This window comes from Poecilia mexicana, unplaced genomic scaffold (genome assembly GCF_051168715.1).
Source record: "Poecilia mexicana isolate PSO_F unplaced genomic scaffold, ASM5116871v1 scaffold_1, whole genome shotgun sequence".
In the NCBI taxonomy this organism is placed as follows: Eukaryota; Metazoa; Chordata; class Actinopteri; order Cyprinodontiformes; family Poeciliidae; genus Poecilia; species Poecilia mexicana.
Window position 1 is genome coordinate 12841278 of NW_028263370.1, and position 23157 is coordinate 12864434.

A 23157-nucleotide genomic window follows, 5' to 3' on the forward strand; every position below is an offset into this window, starting at 1 on the left:
CGAGTTAAAGAGAGAAAATGAGGTGCAGTAGAGAGAAGGCAGTTGAATGAGCTGTAGGGGGAGAAGGGCCGCTGGTAAAGCATTGAACCAAGACAAATATTTGGTGTATTGGAGAGAGCTGCAGCCCTCGTGTGTGGAATAAGATGTCCACTTAATAAGGTGCAGACAGAGGATGTCATAATGAGGTAGGAGTTCAATGCATCAAACAGGCAACTCAATTTGCTGCGAAATGAAGATGCAGTCCAGTCGTGGTTACCACTTTCTCGAGGACAGAAGTTTAATAACGTCTCATGAATATGCTCCGTTCTGTAGACACGTGTCACTGACGCTGTCATTCTTACTCCTCAGATCTTGTGTGGACACAGTCTTTTATGTCTATCAAGCGCTGCCTCTTTATCCCCCTCTCAGGGAGCGTGGGGCAGCCAGCTAAGTGGTGGTGCTGGCTCAGCCCAAGGCGAGAGCAGCGAGACCTCACGTTTGGCTGGGCTGAAATATTTAAGGAAGCCATCCAAAGCTTGTTTCCCTCAGTCAGTACCCAGTGGGTCATTCCCATCAGAGACCAATTACAACTATTGCTGAGCCAAGGATGAAAAGCTTGTTCAAAGAAAACAATGGACCAGGACGTACAGTGCTTGCACACACAAATGCTGAATGCACACACTCTGTACATCAATAAGGCATTGCATTATGACCAGTTGGCTACAATGATGATAATTTTGCAGTCTGGAACATCCCTGATCTATCAAAGACCAGACCTATGAAGGTGTGCTATTTGTTTCTAAGATTGAATTTGGAGGCTAAGACAGCACCTCAAACTGCTCCTCAAAATATTGCTTTTCAGTTTTATCTTTGGCGTTAGAGAACATTATCTAACTGAAAGTAGCTGCAGCCATTCAGCATTTTTGTAATTTTGGGAGGATTATTATGCATAAATTTGTAAAAAATATATATAACTTAAAAAGAAAAAGAAACAGTAATGAAGTGATCTACTTTGCTTTTACTGCTTTAGCTAAATTGATCCCTAAATTATTATTATTTCTAAATATATATATTTATGTGTGTGGGGAAAATTATTATTTTTTGTGAAATGTGAATTTTTTATTCTTATATTAACTAAATTAAACAGTACACATATTTTTTGCCTTGTCAGGGCAAGAAGGCCTGGAAGATTCTTTTCCTCTGATAGGTTGCTTGGCCTGAAAAGTCTGAGATCCCTGCGCAGCCCATCCCGGTGACACATCTTCCCCAGGTAGGAAATGTTCATGAACATCTATCCGATTAAAAAAAAAAAAAAAAAGGCCAAGTTGTCTTTCATTATTTTTTTGGTCCAGTTTTAAAACCTGATGTGCTTGCTGTTGGTACTTTTGGAGCTGGATAGAGGGTCAGCATGGGAACCCCCCACTGGTCTGCATCTATGCAATATCAATCCTCTTTTAACCGCTTGACAATATTTTTATCAGTGTTTCACTGAGAAGTAGCTCGCATAACAATAATAATAATGAGCTCAGAAGATGCGCTGGTCCACCAGGTGTTTGCTAATTGCTGCTGGTGAGTTTGAAGGAGCTGAGTGAGGGAGTCATGGGGACGGGGTTCTCTGGAGGAGCTCTGTCATCAAAGGTGACGCTCAGTTTCTCCAGGTGTTTTGCACAGTTGAATTGCTGCCACAGGAGACGAGTGTAAATAACCAAAGCAACACTCCACGTATGTTTTCGACGAGGGAAAAACATTGTAACATAAAGCAGAGCTAAAAAAATTCAAATTTTCATAATACTACCCCTTTATATATCACTTTACTTAGGTTTCTGTGTATGTATCCAGTCAGTATCCAATGTATTAATACTGAATGAATTGAGTCAGCAAAGGGGCCCCTTGGTGCATATTCACAGCATTCTCACCTGAGTTTTATACATTCTTTCACTTTTTTCTTTTGCCACAAACTTTCATCTCAGTCTTCACTTTTCTTGTTTTTTTTTTTTTTTTTAGTAAACATAACATTATTCCTGCTTCCAGCAAGTCCCGAAGGTTTTACAGTTACACTCGCATACCAAAGGTTTGAAATAAAAGACTGTCTGCTGAAGTTTAAACCAAGGACGGTGAAAGGTTAGCAGGTGTATGGTCCCCTGCAAATACATATCTGTTCACTGGTGACTCACTCTGCCAGCAGGGAAACCCTAATCTTTTTCTATAGTGACATGCATACAAACACAAACGCACGACAAGGCTGCATAAATCATTCATAATGATCATTAAAGGGAGGTTGAGGAAGATAGTTAATGTAGGCAGTATAAATCACTTCCCAAGCCCCCTCCTCCCTTAGTCACAATGATGAGAATTGACAAGCCACCAGATAAGGAGCAATTAACCACCGTTATCCGTGCCAAGTAACAGAAGGTACGGGGGACACACTTTTTTATGCATGCAGACAGGTTACCGTGCAACTTCACATGCGCTGACACTGACGGGGCGTACAGCACGCCAACATCAAGATGTCGAAAATGCAAACACTGACCCAGATGATCTCCCTTGCTCATACATGCGGTGCACTTACCTTGATTTATTTACCTTTTCTCTCAGGCTGGAAGGGGGAATGGGCTCAGTTTTTTTCAGTCATCCTTTTTGTAGGCCCCGGGGGAAAAATGCACTTAAGAAAGCATACATGGCAGCAACACATGCTGGAGCAGGGGCCTCACTAGCATATCCGGAAACTGAGGTAAAACACCTGATTTTAACAGAAAAATTATGAGGTGAAAAGTAGATAACACAAAATTGATGCTGCAGACATTTTTTTTCTTGGAAAGGGTAAGTTATTTCTCCACCATTCGTAGATTAAACAGCATGTAGACAAGCTTGAATAACAGTGCTAAGATGCTCCTCCTGGCTCCGTTTGGTTGTTTTTGACTAGGATTAGCAATAGCAGCACTGGAGCTTAATTTTTTCACAGTATTATTTGTCTCATATTTTGCTGTCCCTACATGGTGACAGTTTTAACAAATATGTAAAAAAAAACATAACATTTTTTTTAATAAAAATGCTTTGACAACATTACAATTCACTTGAATTCTAAAATTTGATTGCATTCTGACTGGATATTGCAATAGTTTTAGAAATAGTGGACATTGATTCTCCAGGCGAGTTATGCGAATTCTAAAATCGAATCATTATTACTTGATTGATTCCTTTTACATTTCACTTAGTTTTGGTTAATTCATTGTTGGTTGTTAGAAACAGAATGTGTTACTCTTCATCAAAGTAAAACTTTTGCTAGCATTCATCACATTGGAGGTATATTTTAACATGGACTCTTACCTCCACATTTGTAAGGAGACCTGGAAAAGATCTGCAGAAAGTCTTAAATAAATGTATCATTCATTGCGACAGCTTACTGTCACCCGATCACCAACTTCACCTGATTTATTTTCCCCACTGAATAATTGGAGTCTAATTAAAGATTTAGCCATTCTAATATTTTCACTGTGACGTTGTACTGCTGAAATATGATGAACTTATTTTTAGGCTGTTAAAACATCTTTACCTTAGGTGCCAGTAAATGTGGCAGACACCGTTGGCAGGAAAGGGAATTTAAATAGTTGCACTCCTGCTGTGGCACAACGTATCTGTGATGTTGAGGCAAACATTTGCAAATGCATATACTTGCAGCTCAAAATGTTTCACTTGTATATAGTTTTTTGATATTTTTCCAGAAATGCTTTTGTTATTTTTTGTTGATGTTGTTGATTTTTTTATTTTTTATTTTTTCTGGTTTGATTCCAAAGCTCTAAAACCTTTTAATACATAGCTGATCAAAATTGTGGTCTGGAAGACAAATCTATTTATAAATATATTCAGTGGTAGTGGATTAGAAGCAGGTCAAAATGTAAGCAACAGACTAAAAACAGAGCTTAAACAAATTACTGAAAATTACTTTTAAACAGGTTGTTCATCAGCTCATTAAAAGCTTAAAAAGCCTTTTTGCTCTTAGAAAATGGCAGGATTGTTGAGCTCCATAGAAAGACCTCTTTCATTAGGTTGTACTGAGGACGTTCTTGAAAAAATATTAAATCATTCAGAGTGTTATGGGAGAAAAAAGTCAAGAAGAAAATACTACAAAAATTACTGCTGCCTATGCAGTGAGGCTGCAGAGACCTCACCAAACCCTTTTATTACACTTTTAGTTGTGTTTTGGGTTTTGGGGCCATTGATTTAAACATTTGATCAGCTGATGATCAGCTGCTTGAGTTTAAATGTCGTTCAGAATCAATTGTGAAATCTGTTTGTATTGCTTATTCCTTCTGTTTTAATGTTTTGCATTTTGAAGCTCAACTTGCAACTAGGTTATGCTCCAGCAGCACAAAATATGAAGACATGCATCTTCTTTCTCAAAAGTTTGATAAGAAGTGCATTCTTAATGTATATTCACTGATGAAAAATAAAAACAAAGGGCATTTTCTTTGTAAATAGTGAGCACGTGGCTATTTGCTTGTTAGTACCTTCCCTTTCAGTAGATATCCTCACTGTCTTAGGTTATGCTGATTCTTAAAACATGACCTCTTTGCATAATTGTGCAGTACATTTATATACTGTAAGTACATTGAAAGCATGTGTAAGCTTTCTGTAAACCATTTAAAACCTTAAAAACGGGAAAAAAACAAGGTCAGAGAACTTTAAGAATTTTGGCAGTAGAAATGAGAATGACAAATTCTCATTGGCCATCAGTTTATCTCACTTCCAGAAAATAAATGTTATTAATAAAATAATTATTACAGTGAGCTATACTATGCAAAATTAATTTCACTTTAATGCAGGTTGTGTTTTAATGCTTTATTTCAGGGTTCTGAAATAATTTCAAAAATAATAAATATTGTATACTAATCACAATTAAGATTACAATTCTTTATTGTATGTCAAATGCTTGGAAAAACTGCAGGGCAAATATGAAGTTATAAAGCATCAATCTTATGGAATGTGTAGTAGATACTAACCTGGAACTCGTATTTGTTACTTAAATATGACACAAAGCTTCTAATTTTGTCATCTATGATGTTATTAATGGGGGATTGCTAACATGTCCTGGACCTATGGAGCATTGTTGATCCCTTGAGATTTTGTTTCTCTTTTGTTTTTAAATTCTGTTTTGTTAGACTCACAGAAAAAGTGTAGAAGCTTGTAACAGCAGGAAACACAACAAACATCTTACAAAACGAAATGTGAGCTGGCCCTGTGAGCATTCTGCCTGTGAGCTAGTTGTTGTCAGAAGCCAAAGGTACTTTCCCCCATCTGTGGACTGTGTGAGTAATTTCACAAAAATGTGACTGTAGACAAGGTGAATGTATTACTCATATTCAAGTAGAAGATGACCAGACAAGCCAAACTCAAAGCAACCTAATATTTTCCTTGTTTTCCTTAAAAGTATGTGTAAGCTTTTTGCAAGCCCTGAAAGATGTCTGGTTATCTTGACTCATTGCATAGATAACTAAAAAATCCAAACAACTTCATATAGCCACAGTGATTGGAGTGTAGCTGTTTTAGGGAGAAGTTACCATAATGAGTCAATAAAAAAAAAGTATGATGTTTGAAGACTGAAGTCCTTAATCCAGCAAATAAACAATGAGAATCAAAGCACAGCAGCTAAACATGAAATGTATCTGTTGCCATGTGGCACTCCTAAATGCTAAACTATTGTGTGATTGATGGGTGTGTTTATGTATATGAAAAGTAGTGCTACTCAATTTCCATTAGCCGCTGTTCCGTCCTACCTGGTCAAGGTAGGACAAATTGAACTCCTGTTTTTCAGTCAGAGAGCAGAGTTTGAAGGAGCAGTTGAGTTCGGTTCAGCCATGCTTGGGCCCTTTAGAAGCTTCCAGGAAAAAAAAAAAAATCGATTTTCTACAGAAGGGGTTCTGTTTATTCTGGCTGCAAAAGAGAGCAGGTGCTGGTCATTTCACTGCTTCACCATTTTAAACTTAGTTTTGTTATTTCATTATTGAGCGGTCTGCCATAAGACTTCGCTAACTTTAGCAAAAGTGAAATTGGACTTTAACCCAGCTTTAACAGATACCCGAAAGGCTACAGCAAAGGTAGTGTGGTTTGTCATTTTACTGCTCATAATAAACTACATAGTGTATTAGGATTTTATGTGACATCTCAATTTTTTTGTGGTCATAACATAGCAAAATGAGAAAATGTATTAATACTACTACAAGTTATCGTCAATGAAACAGCAGTCTAATTAAAAATGTGCATAACTTACATTCAGTGCAGTGGTGTTAAATTCTTTAGTGCAATGGTCTGTTAGTCAGAAATTACACTTTATCACACCTTGCACGTTTTTAATCCAGACTTAATAATTTCTAAGAGCAAATTGCATCAGATGCAGCTCTAGGGATAGTTAAACTTATTATAATAAAATACTAAATGATCAATCTAGTTTCAATTTCATGAGAGAGAAGTATTTTATTGAAAATAAGCATAGCTGAAAAGAGTATTGCCTCCCTTACAACAGGGCATGTGAATGTTAAAACTTTTTCATTCATTCAAAATGATTTATTAGCTGTCAATGATCAAGAATCACACATACACAATGTATCATGGTGTGTTTGTGAGATGACTCTTTACACTGATCAGAAAGAAAAATGCAGCATTTATTTTTTTCCTGGCATCTCTAATTTATTCGATATCTGCCTAGCATTACATTTTTTTCCCCCCCATTTGTTGTTTTCATTTCCATTGCTTCTCTCAAAGTAATAAGTTGCTACACCAAAACAAAGATTTTCTTTTCACAAGAAATGTGACATTTTCTTTTCAGCTCTCTTCTGTTTTTCTTTCTTGAGAGCAGCACTCAACCATCTCAGAGCCTCCTCCAGAGCATTTATTTTTGTGCAACGTATGCACACGAAGGAAAACAAATTAATTCAATCTAATTATTGGGTATCCTTTTATAAGGTGAGGGTTGCCTATAACAAATAGCACATCACTCCTCTTTCTTCTGTTTTCTGTTGCACCTAGTACGCAAGAAGAAACCAGGTAAACAATCATTTGAAAGGCCTTTTTTATTGTTTACAAGACAAGAAAGGAAGAAAAGAGGAAAGTATGGGAATGATAAGGGTCACAACTCAGCCTTGGCCATCTGCTAACATCAACAAAAACATCAGTGCAATTCTCCACGGTCAGCATTTAAACTGATTAATATACAAAAGATGCAAACCTATTTTTCTTCCTTTCTTTTTTTCTCAACTTGTTGTCAAAAATGACTTTCCTGACCCGAGTGTGATTTTGCTCTCTGTCTTTGTTTTCTTCCTTCCCCCCCAATTCTAACCGACTCCTCACTTTTTCTTCTTGTGCTTGAGTCACTCTCTCCTTGTTTCCTTAAAACACTATGTACCTAGGGGAGCTGAACAAGTTTAAAACATGTACCAGGCCATGTCTCTGCCCACTGACCCAATGCAGGGATACATCTGGAGCAAAGCTATGAAGCTGATGTAGCCCCTAGGCCACGCGCGCGGACGTCAGGCCGAGCTCAAGATCAGTAAATAGCAATGCTATTATTTTAGAGAGCTGCAGTCAAATGTTGCTGCAGTGTGTGACCTTTATGACGCTTGTGGGGCTAATAAGCAAATTGAAAAGTGAGCAGAAAGTGGTGGAGGGAAGAAATTGGGGCAGATTGAACTGCCAGACTCTGACACAAACAGTTGCACTTCTGCGGATGTTCACATCCAGAAATCAATTCATGCATGAGGATCTAATGTTATTATCAGTGATACAAAAGATACTCCCACACAGTCACAAACACTTGCAGATGGTAACACCATGTTAGCTCGAGACACAATAGGGCGTAAGTAAGTTTGTCTGTGCACGACAAATCAAGCAGCTCAGCAGTGAAAGTGACTGTCGGAGCCGACTATTGCAGGGATGTGCTGATAGAGAGGTTTTAGAGCAGCAGACTACTGCCTAAGGCCTAGAAGAAGGGCTGGGGGTGGGAGTGAGTGGGGTGCAAACATAGCAAAGGAGGAGAAGCAACCGAGATAAAGAAAACAGGAATGCAGTGGAAAATAAACAAGGTTAGAGTGAAACGGGGAGGGAGGCAACAAGCAAGGGATTTGAGAGAGGTGGGAACCAAGGTCAAAGTCAGTGAAGCAGAGAGAGAGAGACAGGTGAGGAAGGAAAGGATGGATGGGAAGAAAAGTGACAAGAGAAGATGGCGAGGAACAAGAGAAGGGAGGGCTTGGGGGGACGGATGTAGAGAGAGACCAATGCATGATAATTTGTTCATTAGGAAGGACCTTGACCGAGAATTTCCTCTCAACATCCTGATTTCCTGACTCCGCTCCTCCTCTTCCCTTCTTTTCTACTTTCCCAGCCCCCCTCCCTCATATCTCTCCACATGTACGCACACCCCCTCACCCCGCATACAACACACACAGACACACACCAGCACCATCCAAGCCACTCTGCTTAGATTTCTCTTTTTCTCCTTGTCAACGTCACCATTCGCTCATTATAGAATTCCCACTCAGCAACTCTAAGATGGATAGAGAGAGGGAGGGAGGGAGAGAGATTATGGCAGTCTACTGTCATGATTTCTCTGCTTTCTTACTTTCTCCTGCTTTTGTGCATGCACACAGAGCATTTCCCCCCCTTCCCTGCCGGGGGGGTTTAAAGAGCCCTAATGGGATAAATAAATCCTTCGAAGAAGATGGGGGGTTGAGGTGGAGTAAAGAGGGGTAAAGGAGGTTTCTTTTTTTTTTTTTTTTTTTCCGTCAAGCACGCTCTTTAGCAAACAAATGTAAAATCGATAAGGAGCGGCCAGAGATACTAAAAGTGTGTCCTATCAGTGGTGTGCAGAAGAATAGAGAAGGGAGGTCTGATCATAAAGTAAAAGGTTATGGTTAAAGTAATGAGAATTAGAGCCAAAGTGTTATGGAGATGGTGCCACACACAGGAGTAGCAGTACAATCTGGGCACTTCTGTTTAGAAAAATGACTTCAAATCCTGCTCATCATGATGTGAAGTAAATAATAATAATAAAAATAAAAATAAAACATTTCTAGGTCAGGACTGACTGTATTTGAAGTCATTTCCATATTATACTAATCACAAAATCTTAAGTGTTATAGGGTTATGAGTCACATCCCACTTATGCAGTATCAGGCACCGGGAACCATTAGACCAGAACCAAAGTTAGGGCCGCTTAATTATAGGTGGTCGGTGTGGGAAACTGCAGAACTGCTTTGAATTCTGCCATATTGGAGATGTTCAAGGATGAATGTGAGCAGGCCTATTTGAGGTCATGCCACAGCATCTATCTATGATTCGCGCTTGACTACCTCATAATTTTAGCATCCTAGCACCCACCATTTCTTCTTTTTCATGCTGATTGTTTTTAAATCATCAAAAATGTTGTTTTAAGTGCTACTCGTAATGGCTGCACGTATATGGGACTATAGTTTAATTTCCTGGAACCACTCCAGCTTCCTTGTGCTGTGATAAATATCGTAACCTTGTTTAACTTACCTCATTAAACAAACTCTCGGGAAAGCATAGCTGTACAACACGGGCTCACACTACAGAGACATCTTTTTTATCATCAGTAACAACCCAAAGCTGACGAAAACAGTTTTGCTGGCTTAACTACATTTAAGTTCTCTTGGGAAATTCCATTTACAGCCTGCAGAGCTGGAACACGACATATCGCTCTGAGCGGTCCGTCTTTGGATATGGATCAATACGGCTTATAATAGATCTGTATTACTGAGTTTCACAATGCACTCTGTGCTCATCCTGACTTCAGCTTTAATTGCTTAGTTAGGCTAAACTCCTATTTTAAGTGAAATGCGACGCTTAAACACTGTTAACTCGAAGGGGCAAATGCCCTCATGCGTCAATCATTTTTAATATTTCTTAATGTGTTTAGAAATGTTGCCGCCAAGAATAAAGTTTGATGTTCATGGCTGACTTAAACAGTCTTTTCTTGAAAGAAAACGTGGTTAAGCTGAAAATTAGGTCCCTGCAATGAACCTTCAGTGTGTCCTCATGAAGAGTCCTGTGCGCTGATGATGCTGCGTTCAGCACTGCTTCCAGGGCTAAAACTGAAGAGAGGCTGTCAGAGGAGTGACTGCGCTTCATAAAGAGGCTGAGTAAAGTCTACCTGGAGCAACTTATAAATCTTTATGAGTGCACCACTGGCAAAGCCGTGTCTACTGTCGAGGCTGTTTTTGGCAAGGGAATGTATTCTACGTTTGTAATATTTTTAAATTCTTGATGAGGCCAGAGCAGGGTTTGTTCTGGAGCAATATAGTAGCAATATGACATAATAATAATTAATAATAATCTATTCTAATAAAAAAGTTGTAGACTTAAAATATATTTGACACCTAAAAGTTAAATGAACCAGAAATGTACTCATTGAAATTGTTTTGATTCAATAGGTTTAAATATATTGTTTTATAATTCCTCTTAACGATTCACTTAAAATAGCTGTTATAGGTCCTTCTAGGAATGACTGTTACAAATTAGCAATGAAAAACTGTAATGCAGGCATCCGGTTGTCTTGACCTATGTTTCTTGTATTTGTCCCTGTCAAAAAAACAACAACAAAAAAACAATAAATTAAAAGCTTAAGTACAAGCTGCAAATGATTTAAGTTTATTTCCCTAGAAATAAGACCCCAATACTCCTGAAACTAAAGTACAGTACTTCAAATTAAACTAACAGATTTTTCCATGTGGAAAAAAAAAAAAATTAAGTTAATCCTTCATTGGGTTTACCTGTTTGGTTAATTTATTAATGTGATATGTTTTAGAAATCCTAACCTGGACTGATTCAAACTAAACACCATAAATAAGTCATGACTTTGTGTGGCAGAGTTAATGCTGAAAAACATTAACTCTGTTTGAGCAGTTTATGCTCCAAAGGGATTCAAGTTCTGTAGAGAACCCAATGAGGAAATCAAGAAAACCAAATCAGAGAACATAAATGTAAGATCAGCTATATATCATGGTACATCCCCCAAGGGAGCCTGTAAGAAATCTTAAAAGCTCCCATGTAATCCTACCACACACTGCTCTGATTATGTGTAAACATTGCCACACAGATACACATACATGCAATCTGTTTATATATATTTTTTTAGCCCTGTTCTTTTGAGGGAACTTAATTTGCCTATTTCATTGCTGCATAGCTGATTACCTAAACCGCATTAATCATAACTAATGAATTAACCTGAAAAGATTAACTGCTCCCTCTTGGTTTGGAAGTAGAAAGTAAATCTAGCCTTAAGCGTCATTTTCATTTTTAAACAGTCTGCATACTGAGGTAAGTGACTGTTTATCAAATGTTGCATCTTCATAGTGTTGCGTAAGATAAATTAATTTTATTATTGGGTCAGTTTTCGACGTATGAGCCGATCAGCGTGGTGAGGCAGCGTGGTTAAGACTTTATGTTGGGCATTTGCAAAATGAAGGTTGGAAGCAGCACTAGCAATAAAAGTAAAGTCCCAGTTTTACAACTGTTGAGTGGGAAGACTGGCATTTAATCCCCAATTTTATAAGTTTGCGCCTATAAATATTAGCACATTACACCAGTATCAAGTCATAGTGGTCATTCAAAGTGCTGTTAAAAGCCTCATTTACCTCTGCCCACAAAAGAGCACACCACACACACACACATCTGTATGCAGATTGTTGGGCAACTAAAGTTTCAGTGTTTTTCCCAACTTTAACAGATGGTTCAAATCCACAATTTTCTGGTTGTTAATCAACGAGGGGCTGTAAGACAAATTAATGGTTGACCCTTAATTTAATCCCTATTTGTGCACATTCCCATGTAGACGTATTCCAGGTCTTTTGTGAAGTATAGTATGACTTGACCCAGTCATTTTAAAATGTTTTTTTTAATCACACTTTTCAATAAGCCTACATTGCAGTGTTATGTTTTATCATTCTAATTTTCTAATCTTAAAAGTCATGTTTCCATTAGTTGTAAGTGGATACTCATAATTATTAGAACTTTAGAAATAAAGTCTTGAAAATATCAGTTTGTGTGTAAATGATCTGCACATTGATTCACTTAGTGAATTGAGTTACTGACATAAATTGACTTTTAAGTAAAATTTTAATTTCTTGAATATGATTTTATATACAACTCATATCTTTATATATGTATGTATGAATTTGTAGAGCTCCTTGTTTGGAGCGCTTTTGACTGCATTTATTTAGTACTTTTACATGTTCTTTTGAGGGCTTCGAGTCCCACCATGTAGGTTTTTGAAAAACCTCACGTAGCCATGTCAGCGCCTTTTTTTTTATTTCTACCATATTAAAATTATAGCTGATGATGGATGGATCTTTTAATAGATGGAGCCTGTGGGCTCTTGCATATGTGTGTCTAGGGCTGATTTTAAGCACTCTCTGCATGTGTGTATTTTACTCTCTGTGTGTGTATTTTAGCATTCATCGCCTCGTAAGGCCCATTTTACAACAAACACTTACATTGTGAGGACCCACTGCTCCTTATGTAGCCCAAAGAAGACACAGACAAATAGATGGTCTCAGAGAGAACAAGAAGGAGAAACTGAGAAGATAGATACAGCAATAGCGCACATGCAGGCTTAAAACTTTACTCCCCTTGCAGAGAGCACCCCTTGCCCTTACTCTCTTCCTCTCTCTAATACATACACTGTCTCTCTCGCACACACACAATGGTTTCCAAAACTCACATGCCTTTGGATGTTGAAATTTGATAGAACTGCCAGCAGCAAAACATGTCCTGTCTAATACTACACTAAAACGGGGAGGATGGAAAGTGAAGCAAAAAGAGAGCAAAAAGTGCTGAATATGTATTCTGAGCAGAACGTGTCTGGTCAGGCAAGCAGGCATGACGGCACAAAATTCACGGACATCCCTGCGCACCCACGTGCGTACATAAACATACGCACGAAGACGTGATCACAAACTGGAACAGATACAAGCAGAGATATACATGCGGAGACATCAAATGTCAGGCTAAAGAAATTGATGCTTGTTTATATCTGCTACCAGCAATCTTTGTTCAGGGTTCGCGGGATCTACAAAGATATAAATATGGGGTGATCTGTCAACCTGACCAAACACACATACTGATGTATAACACAAAAACACACTTCAAAAGGGCATATAAAATAACCCTGCACTTCCAATTGAATACAATTCTTTAGGTTAGTACGGAAGAAAACACACAAATACGTCTAACATCCTAAACTGACAATAAAAGTACTTACAAAATGCGGTGAACAATTCCCTTGTTCCAAAAACAAGTCACATTGAACTCTTTGGCTGGATGAGTAACACGGATGGGGACTATTTTTCTGTACAGAGGATGCTGATGAATATTCTAACAATCATGACAAACACTACCAAGTACTTGTCTCTCTGTTCTGTGTCAACACAATTTGCAGTCTGTGTTGTTCTGCATTTGTTTCCCATCTTCCATTCACGCAAGTAATTAGTAAGTAATGGTGCTGACTCTAAGTTATTATGTACGGAGTTCTGACTTACCTTAAATTAGTTTTTTCCCCCATTTGAATATACATTTTGCATTAATTGAACCCAGTGAAGCTAAGTATTTGGGACGGTGACTGATTTTGTTCATTCTTTTTGATGAATCGGTGCATTCGCCAACATATTATAGTGACGGCCTCATTCTTGGCCAATGCAAAAATAAAAAATAAAAAATATATATATATATTTCAGAGGATCATGAACAAAGCTGATTATACTTATCTGCATTTTTTAAGTATTTATGCTATTGTGTAAATACATTTTTGATTGGCAAGTAAAATTTCTTGAATTATGCCAAGATTTAAATTAAAACTCCAAACAACAAAAGATGGCACAATATTACAGCAGTTATGCATAAGTTTACATAAAGAATTGACTGATGGCAGGAATTTGTCAATTTTCAGCCTGATTGGCTGACTGATGACCAGCTATATAGAAGTTCAGTTCCCCCCCATTTTTAGCACAACGTTTTACAGGTACAGCCCAACGATCTGCAAAACATAAAAAGTTTTGATATTTTATGTCACTCATTTCACAAAGTGAAGGTCATATATTATGTAGATTCATAACACATAGAGGGAAATATTTAAAGCTTTTATTTAGGTGATTATAGCTTGCAGATTATGAACCCCAAAATTCTGTACTTCCAAAATTAGAATATTGTTAAAACGGTCAAATACTGGAAAGTCATGGTGTCACACCCTATTAGCTGAATAACTCAAAACACCTGGAATGGTTTCCTGAGCCTCAGTCTGGGTCAGCAGACCACACAATCATGGAGAAGACTGCTGATTTAGCAGATGTTATTATGGTCCTACACAAGACGGGTAAGCCACAGAAGTCTGGCTGTTCAAAGAGTGCGGTATCCAAGAATACTCATAGAAAGTTGAATTGAAGGAAAAGGTGTGGTAGGAAAAATTCCACCAACAACAGAGGTAACTGCTGCCTTAAGAGGACTGTCAAGTAAAATCCAATGAAGAATTAATCTGAGGTTTTAAAGGAGTCTGTGCTCCAAGAGCCATTACACGCAGACAAATCCTATTCTAAACCAGAAACAATGCCAGAGACATCTTAGAGCAGACTAAGGGAAAAAAAAAAACTGGACTGTTGCTCAGGCGACCAAGGACCTCTTTGAAGTGGAGAGGCACATAATCCCTGTTGCTTAAAGTCCAGTGTGAAGTCTCCACAGTCAGTATCGGTCCACTGTGTGTTTTCTGAGGTTCACGGTCAACACAGCCATCAACCAGAACAATTATAGAATAGTTCATGATTTCATCTGATCACAAGCCTCATTTTATGTCGATTTAAACTTTCAGCTGGACTTGGCACAGCTGACCAAAACGATTTGGTCACAGCACAATCTCATTTTATTTCATTTTTTACCAAGTTTATATCCCGACAATAAAAGAGTTGAAAACCTCGATAAACTCTTCCACACATCCCACAAATTCTGTGAAGTGTTGAGATCTCTATTCCATGATGATGGCCACTCCATATGGGAAAAACATGTCTCATGCTCCCTCAGTCATGCTTTCACAATCTGAGTCCAATAAATTTTGGCATGATCGCTTTGAAATATGCTCATACCATCAGGCCATGGACAAATTCCATGGCTGAGGAAAAATGGTCATTTAGTAAAATCAAGTTGTAGACAGGCACAACTTAGAGCTAAACCTACAGCTAAGTAAATAATCCTTGAGCCTGAGTGAAGTCAGATCATATAAGAGCAGTCTAGACTTTTGTTGTTACTCCATGAATAGTAAACTCTTACTCTGTTTGAAACGAGGTTTATTCTGCACTCATGGGAGTATTTACCTTTTCTGGTTGCTCCAGAATTATTTTTTTTCTTTTCTGAATGAATTGGTTCTTCTTCTCTGGTAGAGTATGTCCTCTTCTAAAACTACTGTTTCACTTCTTACTATCATGTCATGATTGCTACAACATTGGAAACTTTATGTAGTTCTAAATGTGAAGAAATGAAGGGATTTTGGAATATATTAAGTTTTGTCTTGTTTTTGATGTACGTTTGTTGCTTTTTGATGTTCTCCAGTTCTAACAAGTGTGTGTATATTGGCATCAAGAATACAGAGTTTATATATTTTTTTTGCATTGTGGATATGGCGTCAGTTGCTTTTGCCATGATGTCACCACCGTCTTTTTCATCTTTAGCTGCCTTCTGCTCTCAGTGACCCCTAGTGATCAGAAAACTATTGTTCAAATTGATCCAAAAGTATGGCATGGCATGTAGGAGTTGGAACATGGCTTTTTGTTTTGTGATACTTGGATGTTTTTTTTTTTTTACATTGTATTGTATTGTATTGTATTCTCTGTTTAATTGAGTAAATTCTGTTTTGATGCATTCTGTGGAGGCCATTTCCCACTGCACTGCCTGACTTTTAGATTACTCATGACTGATTGCACAGGTGTTTTCAATCAACTATAGTGGCATTCAGGACAAACTAAGAAGACTAGGGATGTGCTGAATGGCAGCCCTGCAGAAAAGTGAGGGGCACAGCAATGATTTGTGTGTTTTCTGGAAACATCGCAAACAGGCCCATAGCCACAGGAAGGCCCACCTGTGTCTGAACCCACTACTTAAATGGCGCTATGCTTGTATGCTGCCGGATGGTGTGGATCTGTCCAGGCTGGTGACACGAAGGGACAGAGAGAGGCTTGGGGGAGAAGCAGACAGGATTGAGGTGGATTGTTTTTTTCTTTTTTTTTTCCATCACAAATGTGGCATATTTGTCACACTACAGCCCTGAGACTTTCGGTCATTTTTTGTTTTTTTTAAATGGCAATGTATCCGCAAGATTAGAAATGAAGCACGCCAGTAAATATGTAAATATATGTTAATAATATCCAATTCAAACCTAATCAAATCCTACAATATAAGACTGACCCAGCCAGAAGTTTCACTCATGCTTAATTAGTTATGATCACAGCGAATATTAACCAAAGACCACTTAGACCAAAGTCTATTGTGAACAATTAAAACAACAAAAAACAGAAAATTATCCTGAACTTCTTCAGCAGCAGCTGAGCAGAGAGGTGATCTTCTCTCACTGTAGTCAGATACGTTGACCAAGTCGAGTCTGACTTTATTTTCTCAGAATACTGGCTGATACATGATGACCACAATTGTGCATGCTGGAACATCATAACCAAAACTTATTATGAACTGATCCTGTTTGATTAGAGTTAATTGCAGTGCACCCACCTGCTGCTTCCCTGTCCTGATGCGCAGCAGGAGGCGCCGCTGACTCCCGGCAGCGGGTCTCTGACTTTGTGGCGAGAATAAACTTTGTCAGATCCTCAGAATGAAGCTTGAGCTTGTCTCCAAATGCTGTCAGGCTGTTTTTATAAGAGCATAAAGCTTTCAGATTTGAAGCTTCAACATGCAGAGTGATGCGAATCGGTTGGAGCCCGACACCATGTCACACATTATTCCGGTAGTCTTTGTTTTTCAAATAAATTTTCCAGCACTACTGGTCTTTATTTCACAGTGATTTGACAGGAAGAGGGCAGAGAGAAGAGAGGAAAACATGCGTTAAGGAACCAAGGACAGGAGTTCAACTCTGTACTGCGGCTGTCTACAGCCTCTGTATACGGAGTGTCCACTCTAACACTATGCCATGTTTGCAGTACCACCTTGGTAAATTACTTTATAAATGTATTCAATTAATATCTGATGAACTCACCTAGTTCCACATCTTTCATCAGTTTTGTCTTGTGATTGCAACTAGATGATGAGCCACGTAAAACGTAATTGAATCAACTAGTTGGCTAATTGGTGCGACCCCTAGTCTGTACTACCCTTCCAAGTCCTGGACTGTATCAGCTTTGTGATTACTCCACAGTGGTTTCATTCACCTAACTCATAGACTATTTTCAAGTGAAGGTAATATATGCATGTCCAGGAAAAGTATTTAGGGATCAGTATCAATTAGAGTAAATTGACTCCTTTGCAGAAACATATTGATTGCTTCAGTCGTTCTTTTATTGGAAGAGAGGGATTATTTTCTGATTACTTTGCTATATCCAGGTTATAATTGTTCTTGGTCTGTCCATTTAAATTGAAGAAAAAAAGTCCTGCTGTGTTTAATTGTAGCTAATAAAGAGTCCATGTGGCTGGTGTTAAGGGAAATTCAAATCAGGTGCCGGTCAGACACTTTATAAATTCATACGTTTGACGGCCCCTAAAAGTCCAAGGGAATAACCAATTATGAAGTTTATCTTGTAAATTTAGTATGAAATACTCATTTTCCTAAACAGTTACCTATTATTTATATTTATAATTATGTTTTTTGATCCCATAATTGAAATTTGAGCAAGCTCTAGTTTTGAGTATCAGTTTTATTATTAAACAATCACAGCAATCTCATCTTAGTAAACCCTGATTCTACTCTTTAAGAATGTAAATGTGACATGCTGATTCTATTTGGAGAATGTCAATGTGAGCTTGTTTTCTTTTCATCCATTAAAATTTTAATAATAATCATAATCAGAAATAAATTAGTGGTGGAAAAAAAATGTAATGTCTATTAATTAAAGGCTTTGGAATTCATCCATTTCAATTAAACAATTTGATCAAATAACGTATGACAAATTCAGCAAAGTAATTTAATTCAGTTGATGACTGAATCAATTGAACAAATATGAAAGAATAGATACGCGGTTTGCATCATAATTATGCACAGCTACTTCTGGCTAACTTTCAACCACCTATACGGAACAAGATGCAATTATGTTCAAAATATAACTTTTTATACACCATACACTAAATGATGCAACTGAATTGGGAAAAATGTTGAAAATATCTTCAATTTACAAAACAGAGTTTCTACCATGTTGTTCATTAAGAAATATTCACCCTCTCTCTCTGTGCCATCCTTACATTCTCACATGTACATGCACTGCATAACTATTTGTTTATGATGCTGATCCTGTCACCTCCTCTATGTGACACTACTTGGTCCTGCCATTAATCGAACCTTCATATCACAAACTACATCCATAAGATTTTAAGACCTTTTAGTATTTTTTCCATTTCTTTATTTCACTCCTCCATCTCTATAGGTGGTGCCTGGGAAGACAATCTTTCTCTTCAGTTTGTTGAAGAAATTATGGGTACATTTTATGAAACAGAGCTTTGCATAAAAGCCTTTTACTTAGCGCACACTTTAGAGTTACTGGGTTTTGGTGCAAATGTGACTTCACATTCTCTACGTGAAAGCTATTTTTCATAACATGCTCTTCCACCCAGTCTGAGTGAAGCATGCATAATCAAAAAAGGAGAATTACAGTATAAAAATACTGAAAACCTACAAAACTAGAACAAGAATCCAGGAAGGTATCAATGAATTTTTGTCTTCTTGCCTTGTTGAGTTGTCTCAAGTCACTACAAAGAATTTTAAGCTTAAATTTAGAATGTTAAAGCTCTACAGAAATACCAGTGAGGTTTACTCTCAAAATACAATTTCACTGCGATTGCATTGCATACATGTTATCCAGTATGATTCAATGATATACACAATTATTAAATGCTGTTCTCTCAACACTGATGAGCCTCACCAGTAGCCAAAGACACTTAGCAAAGGTTGCGGTACCTTTGCCTTTCTGTGCTGCATTCACTAACACTCCAACGTCAGAAATGTTTTAATATAAATGGTAGATTTGACTTCATTTGTCTTTACATTTGACAGTCTTAATTTGAGGTTGCACCTGTCATTGTCCTGCACCTCTCCAAGCCATAATAAAATAAACTGGTCCATTTTGAATAAGGAAAAGAAGCTTCCTGACAATTATGCACACTTTAATATAGGGTGCTGATTTGCTTGGGCCACATGCTCCCTCATTACATCAGTATAAATCAGCTGATATGTTTAAATCCATTAAACAAATGCATTCAGCTTGGAAATGAACCTTCATTTTTGCAGCTTGGAATTGCAAAATTGAGAATATGGTCGAAAAGCCCACTTACCTGATAGACGCACAGAGTTAAAGATAAACCTTACTTGTGTTTATTGTTCTGCATTTTCAAAAGTTTGAATCTAGTTTCTACCAAACTATAAAAACTTGCAAAGTTAGAATTGATTGTCTAGCATGTTGATTAAAAAAAAGAAAACATATCCCCTCCTCCACCTCCTATCCCCCCAAAAACAGGTGTGTTCGCATAATTTTCCAGTTCTCCAGTCAGTAATATTGATCTCTCTGCATATTTTAGTGTTTGCACATCGAGTGCAAAGGTTGTAGATTAGTTTATGGCCTTCACTTTTAGAAATCTAAAATGGATTTTTGCTTTGGTTTTCTAGTTTTTCCCTTTAACTGTGAGCCTAAGTGGTATGTGAAGAAAAATAATTGCATAAGCTCAGAGAATCTGTAATGACTAACTTACTGTCAGCCCACCTAGGTTTCAATTTCCATCATCAAGCGCATCTAAAACTCTTTAGTGTTGCAATGCAGCCTGTCAGAGAATTCATGTGTTGATAAATCACAGGTCAAAGGTTTTGCTCAGATGTGATTTATGTTCTCCACAGCTTGAGGTTGTCGCCTTGACACTCGTACTGATTTGTGGAAAACTTTCAATAAGACGTATTAAGAGAATTATCCATGTTTATAGCAGCACAGATTTGCTTTAAGGCTGACAAGTCATGGTTCCATGGTTTATGTTAGTGTTTTTTACTAGTTAAAACTGTAATATATATATATATTTTTCTTTTTATCTTTTACATTTTTGTTAAAATCTCACTTTACCAGTATAATCTAAGAAAGATAATCTGTGAAGAAATCAAGCCCGTCTACCTTCTAAATATGCCTTCTACCGGATTCTTAAGTAAAAATTATATAATGATAAAGCATTTCTTTTTTTTCAAGCTGAATTGTGACCAATACGAAAAAAATAAATTACTAATAAATCAATAAATTCGATAATTATCCTCCTAGTAGTTGCTGTTATGCAGTAATATCATTTAAAACATGTTACTCTGTTAATAATGGCTTCAGAAGGCAACTGACAGGAAGAATACCTGAACTGCATCCGATTAATTGCAGCTTTTTAAGTGTTCCTCTCAATTCATTCTAACATACATAATATATGTCCTACATTAGCAATAATGTAGGACATATATTATTTTTTTCCCGTTTTTTTATCACCTGACAAAAGGCCAACATTCTCTTCAGAAAGCCTGACATTTTTCTCTAAAGTATTGTTTGTTTTATTAATCTTATGTAATATTCTAATTTTATGGAACATAATTTTGAGGTTTTAGTATTTCATAACCATCAATATTCCAATAAATAAAATCTTGCCATATTTCATTCTACGCATAATGAATATCTGTAATGTATGAGTTTCGCTTTCTGGACTGATTGACATAAACATTGTATTTTCTCACACTATTCAGATCTGTATTTCCATATTATGTTTTTCAGATGTTTACTTGTTTAACCACCAGAGCTTAGAAATAAATTTGGGAGCAGTTTCTTGTTTAAACAAGAAAACTTTTTTGTTATAACAAGATATAAAACTCGTCGAGTTTTGCATCTTGTTATAACGAGATGCATCAGCCTCAGTCCTTTGTCTTGTTTGCATGTGTGTTATTTTTTATGTTCTCTATATTAATGTCTATTTTGTAATGTCAGAGAAGTTTCTTCTGTAACTTCTCATAGGTTTTTAAACCATGTTTACAGTCTATTCATACCTTTTCTTGCTTTTAAAATGGAATATGTTCTTAAGTTATGTTGCATTGTAGGTACAGTGGATATTAAATATTACAAAATAGTATTATGCAATTGCAATTGTTATATTTATTTCAATTTCACATTCTTTATTTTATTTAACCTGAAGCTGAGGAGCAATGACCTTCAGAGTCTTGATGCCAGTTCTTCTGCACAATGGGAGTTGCGAAAGATAAAATAATAAAATTTGTTCTTATTGTGCAACACAAGTTGAAGGCCTTACTTCTGAATGCACTGACTTTCTAAGAACAGACAGAAATATTGTCAAGCGATGGACTTCATGCATTTTGACGATGTGCTTTTGCAGGCTCTCTCATCTTAATTAAAACTCTGACCTGAGCAGTTTCCCTTTGCAGCCTTTTTTTTTTGTCTCTGACCTCAACTATACATTATATACAATTTGCTATCTTTTTATCTTCTTCTGAGTTAGTTGCTATTACATATTGAATAAGTAATTATGTGAACATAAATCTGCATCTTTGCCAGAAGCTAGAAGTTAAAAATGGCTATTGATTGACAGAGTTTGCATATGTACTCTTGGCAGCCCAATAATTAGATTACATCACTTTGTACAAGCTGATTTTATTCCTATAAAGTAAAGGTATACAGAGTAAACTGTGGGAATGGGAGACGGTTCTCTTAGTTTCTCTGAAGTGAGTTAATGCTTATTTATTCTACAGTAACTGTTCTCCAAAGTCCACCTCTAAAAGACCTAAATTAAAGTTTTTTCATATGGCATAGAACTAAATTTACTAATTAGATATTTAAAAATTAAAAACAAAATTGTAAATGGAATTCCTTTTGTCCTTCCCATATTCTGTGAACTCACATAATTACCAGTACAGCTCCACTTATTGACATATGTTTGTTAGAAAAAAAAAAGAAAAAAAACTCCAGTGTTATTTTTATAGCACATGACTATTTAACAAAACCCCAATCCATATAAATTAAAGGCTAAGCTCTTGTTTTTATCAGCTAGAATTTAAAGTTACAGTGGCAAGACAATTTCTTTGTCTCTTGTGTTTGTGTCAGGAGATCCTGATGATCTCATTGGATGGAACGCCCTCCATCAAGGTGCGTAGAGAACTAATTATAGTGACACGATTATGCATAAGCTTTCGGGTTTGATTGCAAAAGTGGAAACCTTCAGCCTTTACAATTAGGTTTGCAGGGATGAGTAAAGGCATGTGGTCTATCAATAACAGGAGTAGATGTGCGCTGAGAGGTCACACAGTGTAAAACTTGATTATAATGTTGGTGACTCACTTCACCACTTGCTGTGTTTTGTCCTAAAAATCACTGTTTACAGCTGCTGTCCACTCAAAAATACCATCTTTTAATGATGACAGCCACTTTTAATCCACTTTAGCCAGATGAAAAGCGACCACTCACGAATGGCTTGATAACGGATACATGCATGATACAGTGTGTGCTTTAGTAAAAGTAAGTAAATTGAATAGTTTTGTCTTTTGACATGCCATTTTAAAGGTCTTGCAAACTTTAGCTGATAATATGCATTTTACATCCTCCTCTTCCTCCTCCGACCTTCTCTGACACTCCCCCTTTACCACGTCACCACAACAATGCTTCTTCATGCCGCCTGCTGCTACCACTAGTCTGCAGGAGCTGTGTGGGGAAGGACTTCTCTTTGGGGCAGTAGTGTGGCTACTGAAACTCCAAAGTAGAGATTTGAGTAAAGAGACAGCACATTGTATGAGCAGCTATTAAGGCGCTCCTGAACGACTGCCACAAGAGATTCAAGGAATGCTCAGACATGCATAAATGAGTAACACTTTGGATTTAAGTTTGATGAAGGAATGACATTAAAATGTTATAGAAGGCTCAAAAATGTTGATTTTGCATAATACCCCAGCTTTTGATGACTGTT